General features: G+C 36.4%; 1 non-coding gene and 1 pseudogene across 1 annotated transcript; one reads left to right on the top strand and one right to left on the bottom strand.

Annotated features, from left to right (window-relative positions):
• Positions 1-17933, top strand: part of LOC107615178 (uncharacterized) — a 73027-nt pseudogene that overhangs the window by 23775 nt on the left and 31319 nt on the right.
• Positions 11264-11371, bottom strand: LOC148543968 (small nucleolar RNA R71). The gene has a single exon (XR_015901591.1). It is a non-coding gene; the product is annotated as a small nucleolar RNA R71 (small nucleolar RNA).

The following is a 17933-nucleotide window of genomic DNA, read 5'->3' on the forward strand; positions in this document are numbered from 1 at the left end:
TCACATTATAAATTCCTATTTCCCAAAATGAAGATAACACGTTCATCTCTATATTCTCCTTTTTTTTACTGAATGAATAAAATGTACACAAACATTTATTTCTTTAATAAGAAACCTAACAAACATACACCAAGACTAACACCAACACTAATTGCAAAAGACATCACCACCACCATCATTCTCAAGGTTCTAACATCACTATCAGAAACACACCCAGAGGCATCAAATTTGTCGTAGAAAAATCCAAGAGTAACATTGCGCGATGGAGACAGCTTCCAGAAGTTGTGACGACGATGATAGCAAGGCAATGGCTGGACAGAAGTGAGGGAGTGAAAGAGGAGTTCGATGAGAGGAAGGAGAAGGAGAGTGGCTGAGTGTCTGTGACTGTGAGAGTGCGGTTGCGCGTTTTGGGCTAGGGTTCCTCTCTTCTAAACCAAACGGCGCCGTTTTGGACTTTTGGGAGAAAATCGTCCGGAGTCACGGTTTGGTTTAACCGACCGTTTTTGGCCGGTTTGACGGTTCAACTGCGATTTCTGAAACTTCGGTTATAACATTTGACCGAATCGCTATTTCCACTAGTTTACAGTTTGACTAGTCGGTTCGAACCAATTTTCAGAACTTTGATGAGGGGTGTGCAATGAAACGATTAGGAATGATTTGATTGAATGCTTGTTTAAATTGTTGTACCTTGCATTGTGAAAAATGAGAGTATTGTTTGGTAGAATTTTCTAATTTAGGAGAAAATTTTGCCGAAATTTCTTTAAAAATATTTAAGTTTTCATAAATATCTAAGCTGTTATTGAAATTGTGAACTTTGTGAAAATTGAGATTATGTTTGGTAAACGCCTCTAATTTAAGAAAAACCTCAAGAGAAATTTTGTAAAAAGTGTTTAAAGTGATGATGTTATTGATGTCTAGGTTGTTTGCCATTTTTGGAATCATGATTTTGATTCATCGTTTGTGAATGTACGATATGGGAGACGATAATGAGGAGAAATAAACTTGAGTATTTTTATTGTGTGGATGTTTTTGTGCACATGTATATATTGGGCATTGAATCTTTTATATCAGAGGGATTTTTTAAGTGTTCATGTAGTAAGTGCCGTCTCACTAAGTTTCTAGGTCCTGGCAATATAAATAATCATTTGTATTCGCATGGTTTCAAACTTGAATATTGGATGTGGATTGAACATAAAAAAGTTGATATAGATGGATCAATCATTCCGCGTTGGTAGCTAATCGGGGTGAATGTTCGTCAAGGAGGTCTAACTTAGCAATGTTAGCATGGAAGGGGTTAATTGAGATGTTAATCACAATAGATATAAGGGTAAACCACCAAATCTACCTCTGATTTTTGAAAACGTAGATAAAAAAACTTTAGAATATTATAAAGTACGATAAAAATAACCAAAAAAATATTTTGTATTTAACAAACCGCTTATGTATTTGATCCAAAATTTTATAAGAACATTTGGATAATTATTTAGAAACTACATAAAACAAGATAAAGAATCGATCTCTAGATTTTTTTTTCATTTTTCTTAGTCTTTAACAAAAATAAATCACAAACAAATCTACTTAGCATAAAATCACCAAATTTTAAGGATAAAAATGTCTCATTTTTCTAATCACACTTGTAAAAATTGTATCAAAATTCAATCTTTAAAATATTTTTTGAGAACACATATTTAACGTTAGGTATTTTGTCACATTTTAAAATGTTTTAAGAACATTTTTATCGTTAATAAAAGTGAGAGATAGATATTTTTATCAGCGAGTTAAAAATGGGAAAATTTTGGTAGTTTACCTTAGATATAATGAAATGATTTTTCCATGAAATAGAAGTTATAATTTGAAAAATGCCAAAGAAAAGCCTAATTTGGAAGCAGCTAAGTTTTGTGATCTCTTAAAAGCTACTACAAAACTACTGCGAGAGGGTTGCATTCGCTCTAGATTATTTTGCATGTTTAGGATGTTGAGTATTAAGGGCCGTTTAGATAGGATTTGGATCCTCTAAAGTTTGAATTTCACTTTAGAGAGATCACACTTTATTTTCTAAAGTGAAATTCAAACTTTAGAGGATCCAAATCCGTTTAGATATGTTCATAAGTTATTTTTTTAACTTTTAACTTATGAAAATGTATAGTATTAATGTTTGGTATAATTTTTAAAACCAAATTACAGCTTTTTAAAAAGTTATTTTAGTGCTTATAGAGAAGTTAAAAAAATGGTTTCTCTCATAATAAAAAGTTTTTTTTATTACTTTTCTCTTAAAATAAGTACTTTTAGAACTAAAAAATTAAATAAAAATAACTTATTTATAAGTTACTTTTAATATAAGTATTTATTGTTTAACCCATAGTTGTCAGAACCGAACCGGTGATCGAACCGGTGAAGTTATTAGATCACTGGGTCATTAGTTCAACCGGTGGGTCACTGGTCGAACCGGTTAACTCGATATAATTAAATAATTATATAAAATTTAATTATCTTTTTATTATTAGTATTTTTATAAAAATAATTATCATTTTTAAATTTTAATACTTTATTAATTAGTTTATATTTATTTTATTATTATATTATTATAGGTGAAAAGTCACATACAATTGTTTTTTTTGTGAAGTTGATATTTAAGAATCGTTGACTAGTTTAACTAAATATCATCTAGCGATTTTCAACTATCAACTTCATATGAAGACAAAAAATAAAATAATATATTAAAAAAATAATATTAATAGATATCAATTATCATATAATCATGAAAAAAAATTGTGATTAATTAAATTTTTTGTTTATCTTTTTAATTTGTATATATTTAATAAAATTTATAGTTAAATAAAATGTAATTGATTTAAAAATGAGTGACTTTGAAATTAAAATAAATTGAATATAAGTGAAAAGAAAGAATACTATATGTATTATAATTTGTATATTAATTGATGAGAATCAGTTCAGCTTGGTGGTAGAAGCATGCTTGCTTTATGCTGGAGGAAGGGGTTCACTGGAAGCATTTTGGAAAATTTTCCAAAAATTATCACAAGCCTTGACGCCTTGACACTTGGCAGCGCTGGAGGGTTTAGAGCACGGTGGAGTTGCAGATCGATAGTCCATTGTAGATTCACCTTCAAACCGAACGGCTCGGACCGGTTTGGTTTTTGCCAGATTTGACCGGTTTTCACCGGTTCACACCGAATTTGACCGGTTCATACCGGTTTTCTACCTTAAACGGTTAGAAGCTTAGACCAGACTGGTATTGGATTTGGTTTACTGGTTTTCCGGTCGAATCGGCCAGTCCGGTCCGGTTTTGACAACTATGGTTTAACCTATATTTTCAAAAAGAGTTTAATTAAGTTATTTACCCAAACTGAACCCAAGTCTAAGGCTAACTAAATCCAAGACTCTTTTAACCAGTGGGATACACTAATAAATGAATTAGTGCCTGGAACATGTGACATTCCTAAAAATTAATATGAGGTCAAGAAGTTAGCTTCCAAATTAGGATTGAAATAAATGAAAATTGATTATTGCTCAAATGGTTATGTTACAACAGAAAGAGAATGAACATCTCACTCTTTGTAAATTTTGCAAGACCTGGAGGTATGAAACAGAGAAAACAGAGGGTTATAAAAGCGTAGGATGAAGAGAAATCTACTAAAGAGAATGCATTACTTGCCGCTTATCCTAGACTTAAAAGATTGTATACTTCCATGACTTCAGCTGCATATATGACATGGCACAATAAAATAGGAGAGATGATGGTGTTGGAATTTTCTCAGAATTCCTTAACCCAAAGATCATCCATGTTAAATCATTAAGAAAGAAAACACTGGATGTGGAAGCGTACCTGAATTCATAAACATGAATCAAACGATCGGAAGAGTTCGGATCTTGGTTCTTTCGATCTTCTTCAACCAAAGCCTTCTGTATTTCTAGGAGGCTGAACTGCAACTCTTTTGATGGGAAAGAGCAACAAAGGCGGCTTTGGTATATAGGGGACCGAAACCCTGAAGGTCTATTTATATTTGAGCATGGTACCCATTAAACCCTAAAGCCCAAATAAAATAGTATCTAAAGCCCAAAAGATAATATATCTAAAATTCAAAAAGATAATTATCTAAGGAACAAAAGATAATATCTGGTTTTATTCTCATTTAATTCCAAATCAAAAGTAATAATGACTTATTCAATTTAGCATTTATAACAATAAATGAGATCATCATTATATAAGTCATTTAATTTGAAATAGAATAATTTGTGATTACAATTAATATATGTATTGCCCACAAACAAATTAGAAAATTAAAATAATTTCCTAACAATCTCCCACTTGGGCTATACATATATTCTTTCTTGACATAATCACACCTTATAAACTTTATGCGTGCATCTGAATGCTATTTCTCTCATTACTTTAACAATCTGGTCCGTCTCATACATTAGATATGGAACTACCGCAGCTTTTATCACATTAATTGCTGTGACTAAACCACGCCAATCACCATCCTAATATACTTAACGACATAGATCAAATTTGGATGAGTAATATGGAAATTACATGCCAAGTGATCTCATGCATGTCTATTTCCAGCTGCTCCAACTTTATTGAGATCAAACACAATACAAATATTGCAAAATGAACATTTCACATAACATGAAATAAACCATCAACTTAATTCTGCAGAAAAATAATTCAATATCTATCATAGGACATATATCATAAAATAAACTCCCACTAAACCAAAGCATCACAAATATTGACACTCATCTGAGCAGTGTACTCTTGAAAGACTTTAGGGATCAATTTCTTAGTTAATGAGTCTGCTAGCATATACTCTGTTCCTATATGTCCTATGAAAATCTGTTTTTTCTTAAACTTTCTCCTTAACAACTAAGAACTTGATATCTGTATGCTTCGATTTTGTCAAGCTCTTACTGTTATTGGAGTATAGTACTGGTTACTTATTGTCACAAAATATCCTTAATGGCCTTTCAATGTCATCTACTATATGAAGCTCAGTGACAAAGTTTCGCAACCATATGCCATGAAATCGAAATCGGAATCAGAGTTCCTAATGATCTCCAAATTTTCTGATCTCTGATAAATAAGCATGTAATCCTTTGTTCGCTTTAAATAACGCATTATGCGTTTAACAGCTATCCAATTATTCCTGTCCGGATTGCTCAAGTATCTACCCAACACTCCCACTATAAATGATATATCGGGACGTGTGCAGACTTGAGCATACATTAAGCTCTCTAGTGCTGATGCATAAGGTTTATTATGCATTGCTGTCCTCTCAAGATCATTTTAGGGCATTGCTTGAGACTGAACTTGTCTCCTTTAGCTACAGGTGTGTGCATTGGTCTACAAATTTCGATGACATATCTACTTAAAATCTTTTTGATATAGTTCTTTTGTGATAATCCAAGAATACCTTGAGAGCGATCTCTTAGTATCTCGATTCCTAATACAAAAGATGCATCACCAAGATCTTTCATTTCGAATTTGTTCGATAGAAATTTCTTAGTTTCATGCAACAAGCCTATATCGTTACTGGCAAGTAAAATGTCATCAACACATAAGACCAAAATATGTATTTACTCCCACTGAACTTGCGGTATACACAGTTATCTATGATATTTACCTCAAAACCATATGAGATAATGACTTTATGAAACTTGTGATACCATTGACGGGAAGCTTGTTTGAGACCATAGATGAATTTTCTCCTTTCTCTATTGGATCTCCTTAATGACACTTCTTGAGGTTGTTGAGCTTGCTGTATGGGTTGGGGTTGAGGAGGATTCTCATAATTTTCCTGTACTATAGCATTATCTTGAGCAACAACAATATTATCAATGTTCTCTTGTACTGTAACTGGATCTATAGTAGGATTTTCATTGTGCTTTTGTACTATAACGGTATCTTGAACAATAATAGGCAAAGAACCTGATCATTGTCAGTTACAGAATCCTCGTCAAAAGCAACATTCCTAATATTTCCTTCCCCCCAAACTCAACATCCTCAAGAAATCTCGCATTTCCCGTTTCAAAAATAGACCTTGATGCAGGATTGTTAAACTTGTACCCCCGTGAGCGCTCAACATAACCAACAAAGTAGCAACTAATTTTCCTTGAGTCCAATTTTCTTTCATGCGACCTATAAGGTCGCGCCTCAGCTGGACATCCCCAAATATGTAGATGCTTTATACTGGGCCTTTTCCCAGTCTAAATTTCATATGGGGTTTTGTTAACTGCTTTGCTTGGCACCCTATTAAGGATGTACACTGCGGTCTTTAAGGTTTCTCCCCAGAGTGATTCAGGCAAGGAAGAATGACTAATCATACTTCTCACCATGTTCTTAAGAGTTCGGTTCCTTCGCTCTGCAACACCATTCATGCTAGATTTTCCTAGCATGGTGTATTGCGGAACAATACCACACTCCTTTAGGAAAAGAGCAAAAGGCCCGGGACGTTGCTCACCTGAACCGTCATATCTTCCGTAGTATTCACTACCACAATCAGATTTGACAACTTTAATTTTCTTTCCAAGTTGAAGTTCAACTTCAGTTTTGAAAGACTTGAAAACATCCAAGACTTGGAACTTTTCATGAATTAAATATAGATACCCGTAACGAGAGTAATCATCTATGAACGTAATAAAGTACCATTGTCCATTCCAAGAGACAGTAGGAAATGGGCCACATATATCGGTATGTATCAGTTCTAAGACATCTTTAGCTCTCTCGGCACCTACTTTCCTTTCGTTTGTCCTTTTCTCCTTTATGCACTCAATGCAGACTTCAAAGTCCGCCAAATTTAGGGGTCCAAGAATTCCATCCGACACGAGCCTTTGAATTCTCTGTTTAGAGATGTGGCTTAGGCGTTTGTGCCATAATGATGCCGAATTCTCATTTAGTTTTTGTTTTGTACCCGTTTGCAGTATTTCATTATTATAGGAATTTAAGTCAAGCCTATATAGATTATCCACCAAATAACCAGAGCAAATATTATTCGAATTATAAAAGAGATTGACTTTATTGTCTCCGAACGAACAAAAATAACCTGATTTGTCCAAACGAGAAACAGAAATCAAATTCTGTCTAAATGACAGTACATAAAATGTCTCTAATAAATCCAAGTAAAATCCACTCGTGGAACATGATGAGCGGATAATTTATACGCTTTTTGACATTGTTTTTAGTATGTTTTTAGTAGGATCTAGTTACTTTTAGGGATGTTTTTAATAGATTTTGTGTTAAATTCACATTTCTGGACTTTACTATGAGTTTGTGTGTTTTTCTATGATTTCAGGTATTTTCTGGCTGAAAATGAGGGACTTGAGCAGAAATCAGATTTAGAGGTTGAAAAAGGACTGCTGATGCTGTTGGATTCTGACCTCCCTGCACTCAAAGTGGATTTTCTGGAGCTACAGAACTCGAAATGGTGCGCTTCCAATTGCGTTAGAAAGTAGACATCCAGGGCTTTCCAGAAATATATAATAGTCCATACTTTGGCCAAGAATAGACGACATAAACTGGCGTTCAACGCCAGCTTTCTACCCAAATCTGGCGTCCAGCGCCAGAAAAGGATCCAAAACCAGAGTTGAACGCCCAAACTGGCACAAAAACTGGCGTTCAACTCCACAAATGGCCTCTGCACGTGCAACACTTAAGCTCAGCCCAAACACACACCAAGTGGGCCCCGGAAGTGGATTTATACATCAAATACTTACTCATGTAAACCCTAGTAGCTAGTTTATTATAAATAGGACCTCTTACTATTGTATTAGGCATCCTGGATTGTATTTTGATCCTGTGATCACGTTTTAGGGGGCTGGCCATCTCGGCCATGCCTGGACCTTCACTTATGTATTTTTATACGGTAGAGTTTCTACACTCCATAGATTAAGGTGTGGAGCTCTGCTGTTCCTCAAAGATTAATGCAAAGTACTACTGTTTTCTATTCAATTCTTCTTATTTCGCTTCTAAGATATCCATTCGCACCCAAGAACGTGATGAAGGTGATGATTATGTGTGACGCTCATCACCATTCTCCCCTATGAACGCGTACCTGACAAACACTTCTGTTCTACATGAATTAAGCTAGAATGAGTATCTCTTAGATCTCCTAACCAGAATCTTCGTGGCGTAAGCTAGAATGATGGCGGCATTCAAGAGAATCCGGAAGGTCTAAACCTTGTCTGTGGTATTCTGAGTAGGATTCAATGATTGAATGACTGTGACGAGCTTCAAACTCGCGAGTGCTGGGCGTTAGTGACAGACGCAAAAGGAGGGTGAATCCTATTCCAGCATGATCGGGAACCGACAGATGAATAGCCGTGCCGTGACAGGGTGCGTGAGCATATTATTCACTGAGAGGAGGGGATGTAGCCACTGACAACGGTGATGCCCTTGCATAAAGCCAGCTATGGAAAGGAGTAAGACTGATTGGATGAAGATAGCAGGAAAGCAGAGGTTCAGAGGAATGAAAAGCATCTCCATTCGCTTATCTGAAATTCCTACCAATGATTTACATAAGTATCTCTATCCCTATTTTATTATATATTATTCGAAAACTCAATTATCAATTTATATCCGCCTGACTGAGATTTACAAGGTGACCATAGCTTGCTTCATACCAACAATCTCCGTGGGATTCGACCCTTACTCACGTAAGGTATTACTTGGACGACCCAGTGCACTTGCTGGTTAGTTGTATCGAAGTTGTGACAATTATGAATTATGATCAGAGCACCAAGCTTTGGAGCCATTACCAGGATTTGTTCGAGCCTGGAGATCACAATTTCGTGCACCAAGTTTTTGGCGCCGTTGCCGGGGATTGTTCGAGTTTGGACAACTGACGGTTCATCTTGTTGCTCAGATTAGGTAATTTTCTTTTTGTTTTGTTTTCAAAAATTTTTCAAAAAATCTTTCAAAAATTTTTCTTTTGTTTTCGAAAAAAAAAATTTTAAAATAAAAATGTTTTCAAAAATATATTTTCCTTCAGAATTTTTAAGAATGAATTCTAGTGTTTCATGAAGCATGTTAAAGCCTGGCTGGCTGTAAAGCCATGTCTCAATTCTTATACTCAAGAGAAGAGCTTCTTTATCTTTCTTAGCCAATTGGCTGTTGAATGTAAGGAATGTCAGGCGTGTCATGTCTGAGTTACATACTAAAGCTTGGCTGGCTATCAATCCGTGCCTGACCCTTTGATTGGAGCTTTAGAGCATAAGATTCCTGGAATTCATAATAAAAATTTTGGAATCCTTATTTTTCTTTTTCAAAATAATTTTTCGAAAAATATAAAATAAAAATCCAAAAAAAAAATATTTAGAAAATCACAAAAATAAAAAATATTTCATGTTTCTTGTTTGAGTCTTGAGTCATATCATAAGTTTGGTGTCAATTGCATGTGCATCTTGCATTTTTCGAAAATTTTATGCATTCATGGTGTTCTTCATGATCTTCAAGTTGTTCTTGGTAAGTCTTCTTGTTTGATCTTGATGATTTTTTGTTTTGTGTCTTTTCATGTTTATCATATGCATTCTTGAATTCTTAGTGCGTAAGCATTAAAGAATTCTAAGTTTGGTGCCTTGCATGTTTTCTTTGCATTAAAATTTTTTCAAAATTGTGTCTATGATGTTCATCTTGACATTCATGGTGTTCTTGGTGTTCATCTTGACATTCATAGCATTCTTGCATGCATTCATTGTTTTGATCTAAAAATTTCATGCATTGCATAATTTTCATGTTTTCATAAAAATTTCAAAAATCAAAAAAATATCTTTCCCTTTTTCTCTCATCAAATTCGAAAATTTGAGTTGACTTTTTCAAAAATTTTTAAAATCAAATTGTTTCTTATGAGTCAAATCAAATTTTCAATTTGAAAATCTTATCTTTTTCAAAATCTTTTTCAAAAATCAAATCTTTTTCAAAATTCTTAGTTATTTTCGAAAATTCCAAAAATATTTTTCAAAAATCTTTTTCTTATTTTTATACTAAATTTTCAAAAATAACAATAACAATTAATGTTTTGATTCAAAAATTTCAAGTTTGTTACTTGCTTGTTAAGAAAGTTTCAAACTTTAAGTTCTAGAATCATATCTTGTGATTTCTTGTGAATCAAGTCATTAATTGTGATTTTAAAAATCAAATCTTTTTCAAAAACTAATTTCAATCATATCTTTTCAAAAATATCTTCTTATCTTATCTTTTTCAAAAATATGATTTCAAAATATCTTTTCTAACCTCCTAACTTCTTATCTTTTCAAAATTTGTTTCAACTAACTAACTAACTTTTTGTTTGTTTCTTAATTTTTTCAAAACCACCTAACTAACTCTCTCTCTCTCTAATTTTCGAAAATATATCCCCTCTTTTTCAAAAATTTCTTTTTTATTAACTAATTATTTTTTATTTTTGTTTTTAAAAAAAAATTTCGAAAAAATACTCACCTTTTTCAAAAACTATTTTCGAAAATCACTAACTCATTTGCAAAAAAAAAAAAAATTTGTTTTCGAAAATTCACTTCCCCTTCTCATCGTCTTCTATTTGTTTATTGATATACTAATATCTTTCCTTCAACTCACCAAAAATCTGAACTCCCTCTCTCTCTGAGTTCAGATTTTCTTCTCTTCTTTTCTTCTATTCACATAAGGGAACCTTTGTGCTTTGGTATAAAGGATCTCTATTATTATTATTATTTTTTTCTGTGCCTTCTTCTTTGTCATATGAGCAGGAGCAAGGATAAGAACATTCTTGTGGAAGCAGATCCAGAACCTGAAAGGACTCTGAAGAGAAAATTAAGAAAAGCTAAAATACAACAATCCAGAGATAACCTTTCAGAAATTTTTGAACAGGCAGAGGAGATGGCAGCTGAAAATAATAATAATGTAAGGAAGATGCTTGGTGACTTTACTGCACCTAATTCCAATTTACATGGAAGAAGCATCTCCATTCCTGCCATTGGAGCAAACAACTTTGAGTTGAAACCTCAATTAGTTTCTCTGATGCAGCAGAACTGCAAGTTTCATGGACTTCCATCTGAAGATCCTTTTCAGTTCTTAACTGAATTCTTGCAGATATGTGATACTGTTAAGACTAATGGAGTAGATCCTGAAGTCTACAGGCTCATGCTTTTCCCTTTTGCTGTAAGAGACAGAGCTAGATTATGGTTGGATTCTCAACCTAAAGACAGCCTGAACTCTTGGGATAAGCTGGTCACGGCTTTCTTAGCCAAGTACTTTCCTCCTCAAAAGCTGAGCAAGCTTAGAGCTGATGTTCAAACCTTCAGACAGAAAGAAGGTGAATCTCTCTATGAAGCTTGGGAAAGATACAAACAGTTGACCAAAAAGTGTCCTTCTGACATGCTTTCAGAATGGACCATCCTGGATATATTCTATGATGGTTTATCTGAGCTATCAAAGATGTCACTGGACACTTCTGCAGGTGGATCCATTCACCTAAAGAAAACGCCTGCAGAAGCTCAAGAACTCATTGACATGGTTGCTAATAACCAGTTCATGTACACTTCTGAAAGGAATCCTGTGAATAATGGGACGCCTATGAAGAAGGGAGTTCTTGAAGTTGATACTCTGAATGCCATATTGGCTCAGAATAAAATATTGACTCAGCAAGTCAATATGATTTCTCAGAGTCTGCATGGAATGCAAGCTGCATCCAACAGTACTCAAGAGGCATCTTCTGAAGAAGAAGCTTATGATCCTGAGAACCCTGCAATAGCAGAGGTAAATTACTTAGGTGAACCTTATGGAAACACCTATAACTCAACATGGAGAAATCATCCAAATTTCTCATGGAAGGATCAAAAGCCCCAACAAGGCTTTAATAATGGTGGAAGAAACATGTTTAACAATAATAAACCTTTTCCATCATCAACTCAGCAACAGATAGAGAACTCTGAACAAAATGCTTCTAAATTAGCAATTCTAGTCTCTGATCTATCTAAAGCCACTGTAAGTTTCATGAATGAAACAAGGTCTTCCATTAGAAATCTGGAAGCACAAGTGGGCCAGCTGAGTAAAAGGATCACTGAAATCCCTCCTAGTACTCTCCCAAGCAATACAGAAGAGAATCCAAAAGGAGAGTGCAAGGCCATTGACATAAGCGCCATGGCCGAACCTGTGAGGAGAGGAGAGGACGTGAATCCCAAGGAGGAAGACCTCCTGGGACGTCCAGTGGTCAATAAGGAGCTTCCCTCTGAGGAACCAAAGGACTCTGGGGCCCATCTAGAGACCATAGAGATCCCATTGAACCTCCTTATGCCCTTCATGAGCTCTGATGAGTATTCCTCTTCTGAAGAGAATGAGGATGTTACTGAAGAGCAAACTGCCAAGTTTCTTGGTGCAATCATGAAGCTAAATGCCAAATTATTTGGCATTGATACTTGGGAAGTTGAACCTCCCTTGTTCATCAATGAACTAAGTGATCTGGATCAACTGACATTGCCTCAGAAGAGACAGGATCCTGGAAAGTTCATAATACCCTGTACCATAGGCACCATGATCTTTAAGGCTCTGTGTGACCTTGGTTCAGGAATAAACCTCATGCCCCTCTCTGTAATAGAGAAACTGGGAATCTATGGGGTGCAAGCTGCTAAAATCTCATTAGAGATGGCAGACAGCTCAAGAAAACAGGCTTATGGACAAGTAGAGGACGTGTTAGTAAAGGTTGAAGGCCTTTACATCCCTGCTGATTTCATAGTCCTGGATACTGGAAAGGAAGATGATGAATCCATCATCCTAGGAAGACCTTTCCTGGCCACAACAAGAGCTGTGATTGATGTTGACAGAGGTGAAATATTCCTTCAATGGAATGAGAACTCCCTTGTGTTTAAAACTCAAGGATCTCCCTCTGCAACCATGGAGAGGAAGCAGAAAAAGCTTCTCTCCAAGCAGAATCAACCAGAGCCCCCACAGTCAAACTCTAAGTTTGGTGTTGGGAGGCCACAACCAAACTCTAAGTTTGGTGTTGAACTCCCATATTCAAACTCTAAGTTTGGTGTTGGAGAGTCTCAACAAAGCTCTGCACATCTGTGAGGCTCCATGAGAGCCCACTGTCAAGCTATTGACATTAAAGAAGCGCTTGTTGGGAGGCAACCCAATGTTTATTTATCTAACTATATTTTTCTTAGTTATGTGTCTTTATAGGTTCATGATCATGAGGAGTCACAAAATAAATATAAAAATTGAAAACGGAATCAAAAACAGCAGAAGAAAAATCACACCCTGGAGGAGCATCTGTCTGGCGTTCAAACGCCAGAACAGAGCATAGTTCTGGCGCTGAACGCCCAGAATGGGAGCATCCTGGCGCTAAACGCCAAGAACAAGCATGGTTCTGGCGTTCAACGCCAGAAATGGCAGCAAAGGGGCGTTGAACGCCCAAAATGGGCACCAACCTGGCGCTGAACGCCCAGAGTTGTGTGCAAGGGCATTTTACATGCCTAAATTGGTGCAGGGATGTAAATGCCTTGACACCTCAGGATCTGTGGACCCCACAGGATCATCTCAGGATCTGTGGACCCCACAGGATCCCCACCTACCTCATCATCTCTCTTTCCATTCATGATCATCCCTTCTTTTTTTCCATTTACCACTCACATCCATACACCCACTACCTTCAAAAATTCAACATCTCTCTCCCACCCAATCCCACCCATATGGCCGAATACACACTCCCATCCATCTCCTCCATATCTTTTTCTTATTCTTCTATTCTTTCTTCTTTTGCTCGAGGGCGAGCAACATTCTAAGTTTGGTGTGGTAAAAGCATAGCTTTTTTGTTTTTTCCATAACCATTGATGGCACCTAAGGCCAGAGAAACCTCTAGAAAGAGGAAAGGGAAGACAAAAGCTTCCATCAAGGGTCTATAGCTCAGTGGTAGAACATTTGACTGCAAATCAAGAGATCCCTGAGATACCTCAAGGGATACATTTTCTTCCACACAATTATTGGAAGCAACTAAGGGTGGAACATCAAGAGCACTCCATCATCCTTCATGAAATCAGAGAAGATCTAAAAGCACTGAAGGAGGAGCAACAAAGGCAAGAAAGAGACATAGAAGAGCTCAAGGACATCATTGATTCCTCAAGAAGGAAATGCCACCATCACTAAGGTGGATTCATTCCTTGTTCTTAATTCTTCTGCTTTTCGTTTTCTATGTTATGTGCTTATCTATGTTTGTGTCTTCATTACATGATCATTAGTAGTTAGTAACTTTGTCTTAAAGTTATAAATGTCCTATGAATCCATCACCTCTCTTAAATAAAAAATGTTTTAATTCAAAAGAACAAGAAGTACATGAGTTTCGAATTTATCCTTGAACTTAGCTTAATTATATTGATGTGGTGACAATGCTTCTTGTTTTCTGAATGAATGCTTGAACAGTGCATATGTCTTTTGAAGTTGTTGTTTAAGAATGTTAAATATGTTGGCTCTTGAAAGAATGATGACTAGGAGACATGTTATTTGATAATCTGAAAAATCATAAAAATGATTCTTGAAGCAAGAAAAAGCAGCAAAGAACAAAGCTTGCAGAAAAAAAAAAAAAGAAAAAAAATATATAGAAAGAAAAAGCAAGCAGAAAAAGCCAATAACCCTTAAAACCAAAAGGCAAGGGCAAATAAAAAAAAGGATCCCAAGGCTTTGAGCATCAGTGGATAGGAGGGCCTAAAGGAATAAAATCCTGGTCTAAGCGGCTAAACCAAGCTGTCCCTAACCATGTGCTTGTGGCGTGTAGGTGTCAAGTGAAAACTTGAGACTGAGCGGTTAAAGTCAAGGTCCAAAGCAAAAACAAAGAGTGTGCTTAAGAACCCTGGACACCTCTAATTGGGGACTTTAGCAAAGTTGAGTCACAATCTGAAAAGGTTCACCCAATTATGTGTCTGTGGCATTTATGTATCCGGTGGTAATACTGGAAAACAAAGTGCTTAGGGCCACGGCCAAGACTCATAAAGAAGCTGTGTTCAAGAATCATCATACTGAACTAGGAGAATCAATAACACTATCTGAACTCTGAGTTCCTATAGATGCCAATCATTCTGAACCTCAATGGATAAAGTGAGATGCCAAAACTATTCAAGAGGCAAAAAGCTATAAGTCCCGCTCATATGATTGAAACTATGTTTCATTGATAGTTTGGAATTTATAGTATATTCTATTCTTTTTATCCTATTTTGATTTTCAGTTGCTTGGGGACAAGCAACAATTTAAGTTTGGTGTTGTGATGAGCGGATAATTTATACGCTTTTTGACATTGTTTTTAGTATGTTTTTAGTAGGATCTAGTTACTTTTAGGGATGTTTTTAATAGATTTTGTGTTAAATTCACATTTCTGGACTTTACTATGAGTTTGTGTGTTTTTCTGTGATTTCAGGTATTTTCTGGCTGAAATTGAGGGACTTGAGCAGAAATCAGATTCAGAGGTTGAAAAAGGACTGCTGATGCTGTTGGATTCTGACCTCCCTGCACTCAAAGTGGATTTTCTGGAGCTACAGAACTCGAAATGGCGCGCTTCCAATTGCGTTAGAACGTAGACATCCAGGGCTTTCCAGCAATATATAATAGTCCATACTTTGGCCAAGAATAGATGACGTAAACTGGCGTTCAACGCCAGCTTTCTACCCAAATCTGGCGTCCAGCGCCAGAAAAGGATCCAAAACCAGAGTTGAACGCCCAAACTGGCACAAAAACTGGCGTTCAACTCCACAAATGGCCTCTGCACGTGCAACACTTAAGCTCAGCCCAAACACACACCAAGTGGGCCCCGGAAGTGGATTTATACATCAAATACTTACTCATGTAAACCCTAGTAGCTAGTTTATTATAAATAGGACCTCTTACTATTGTATTAGGCATCCTGGATTGTATTTTGATCCTGTGATCACGTTTTAGGGGGCTGGCCATCTCGGCCATGCCTGGACCTTCACTTATGTATTTTCATACGGTAGAGTTTCTACACTCCATAGATTAAGGTGTGGAGCTCTGCTGTTCCTCAAAGATTAATGCAAAGTACTACTGTTTTCTATTCAATTCTTCTTATTTCGCTTCTAAGATATCCATTCGCACCCAAGAACGTGATGAAGGTGATGATTATGTGTGACGCTCATCACCATTCTCCCCTATGAACGCGTGCCTGACAAACACTTCTGTTCTACATGAATTAAGCTAGAATGAGTATCTCTTAGATCTCCTAACCAGAATCTTCATGGCGTAAGCTAGAATGATGGCGGCATTCAAGAGAATCCGGAAGGTCTAAACCTTGTCTGTGGTATTCTGAGTAGGATTCAATGATTGAATGACTGTGACGAGCTTCAAACTCGCAAGTGCTGCGCGTTAGTGACAGACGCAAAAGGAGGGTGAATCCTATTCCAGCATGATCGGGAACCGACAGATGAATAGCCGTGCCGTGACAGGGTGCGTGAGCATATTATTCACTGAGAGGAGGGGATGTAGCCACTGACAACGGTGATGCCCTTGCATAAAGCCAGCCATGGAAAGGAGTAAGACTGATTGGATGAAGATAGCAGGAAAGCAGAGGTTCAGAGGAATGAAAAGCATCTCCATTCGCTTATCTGAAATTCCTACCAATGATTTACATAAGTATCTCTATCCCTATTTTATTATATATTATTCGAAAACTCAATTATCAATTTATATCCGCCTGACTGAGATTTACAAGGTGACCATAGCTTGCTTCATACCAACAATCTCCGTGGGATTCGACCCTTACTCACGTAAGGTATTACTTGGACGACCCAGTGCACTTGCTGGTTAGTTGTATCGAAGTTGTGACAATTATGAATTAAGATCAGAGCACCAAGCTTTGGAGCTATTACCAGGATTTGTTCGAGCCTGGAGATCACAATTTCGTGCACCAGAACATAATCTAAAAGTTCCTATAGCTTCGACTGCAATTATATTGCCGTCTGCCACATAGATGTATCTTTCATAATCACTTGGCGGTCGACTCCACAGGCAACCCTGCATAGTAACACTTACATGAGTAGTAGTAATAGAATCTACCCACCAAGTATCAACAGGTGCATAACTTAAACTAGCCTCAGAACAAACAAAAGTAAGAATTATACCCTTCTTTACACGCCAAGTGGCATATTTGGTACTATCCTTCTTTATGTGTCCCACCTTCTTACAGAAGAAACAGGTTGAAACTTGATCCTGTTTCTTAGCCTTTTTCTGCTGAGAAGGCACATCCGCAGTAGTATCACGCTTTCTTTTATACTGAGAAGATGAAGCCATATGAGCACTTTCAGTCTTATCTTGCTGTAGCCTCTCTTCTTCTTGCACACAGTGAGATATAAGCTCATTTAAGGACCAAGTGTCCTTCAGAGTGTTATAACTCACTTTGAATTGCCCAAAGTGTGCAGGAAGGGAAATCAAAATAAAATGCACGAGTAAATCTTCAGACAACTCTAACTTTAGTGCTTTCAATTTTGAAGCAAGATGAGACATTTCCATAATGTACTCCCTTATGTTCCCTTTACCTTTATACCTCATGGAGACAAGTTTGCTCAAAAGACTACTTGCCTCCGCCTTTTCATTCTTAGTAAAGAACTTTTCAACGTCCTTTAGGAACTGTTTGGCATCTTTATCCTCAGTAATTGAGCCCCGAAACGCCTCAGGAATTGAGCGCTTCATGATCATAATGCTCATTCGATTGGATCTCTCCCACTTCTCTATTTTAACCTCATTGAGGTTTTCCGGAGTGGAAGTGGGTTTCTCCTCTCGAAGAGCTATATCTAGATCCATACAACCGAGGACAATCTCCACGGTATCCTTCCAAACTTTAAAGTTTGAACCATTCAGCATAGGAATACTGCTAATTTATGCAGAAATATTGGTAGTTGAAGCCATAGTTTCTTGGTTAGAAAAAATGAACATGCAGTAAACATTAGTT

This window comes from Arachis ipaensis, chromosome B9 (assembly GCF_059453495.1).
Source record: "Arachis ipaensis isolate K30076 ecotype BB chromosome B9, ASM5945349v1, whole genome shotgun sequence".
Taxonomy (NCBI): domain Eukaryota; kingdom Viridiplantae; phylum Streptophyta; class Magnoliopsida; order Fabales; family Fabaceae; genus Arachis; species Arachis ipaensis.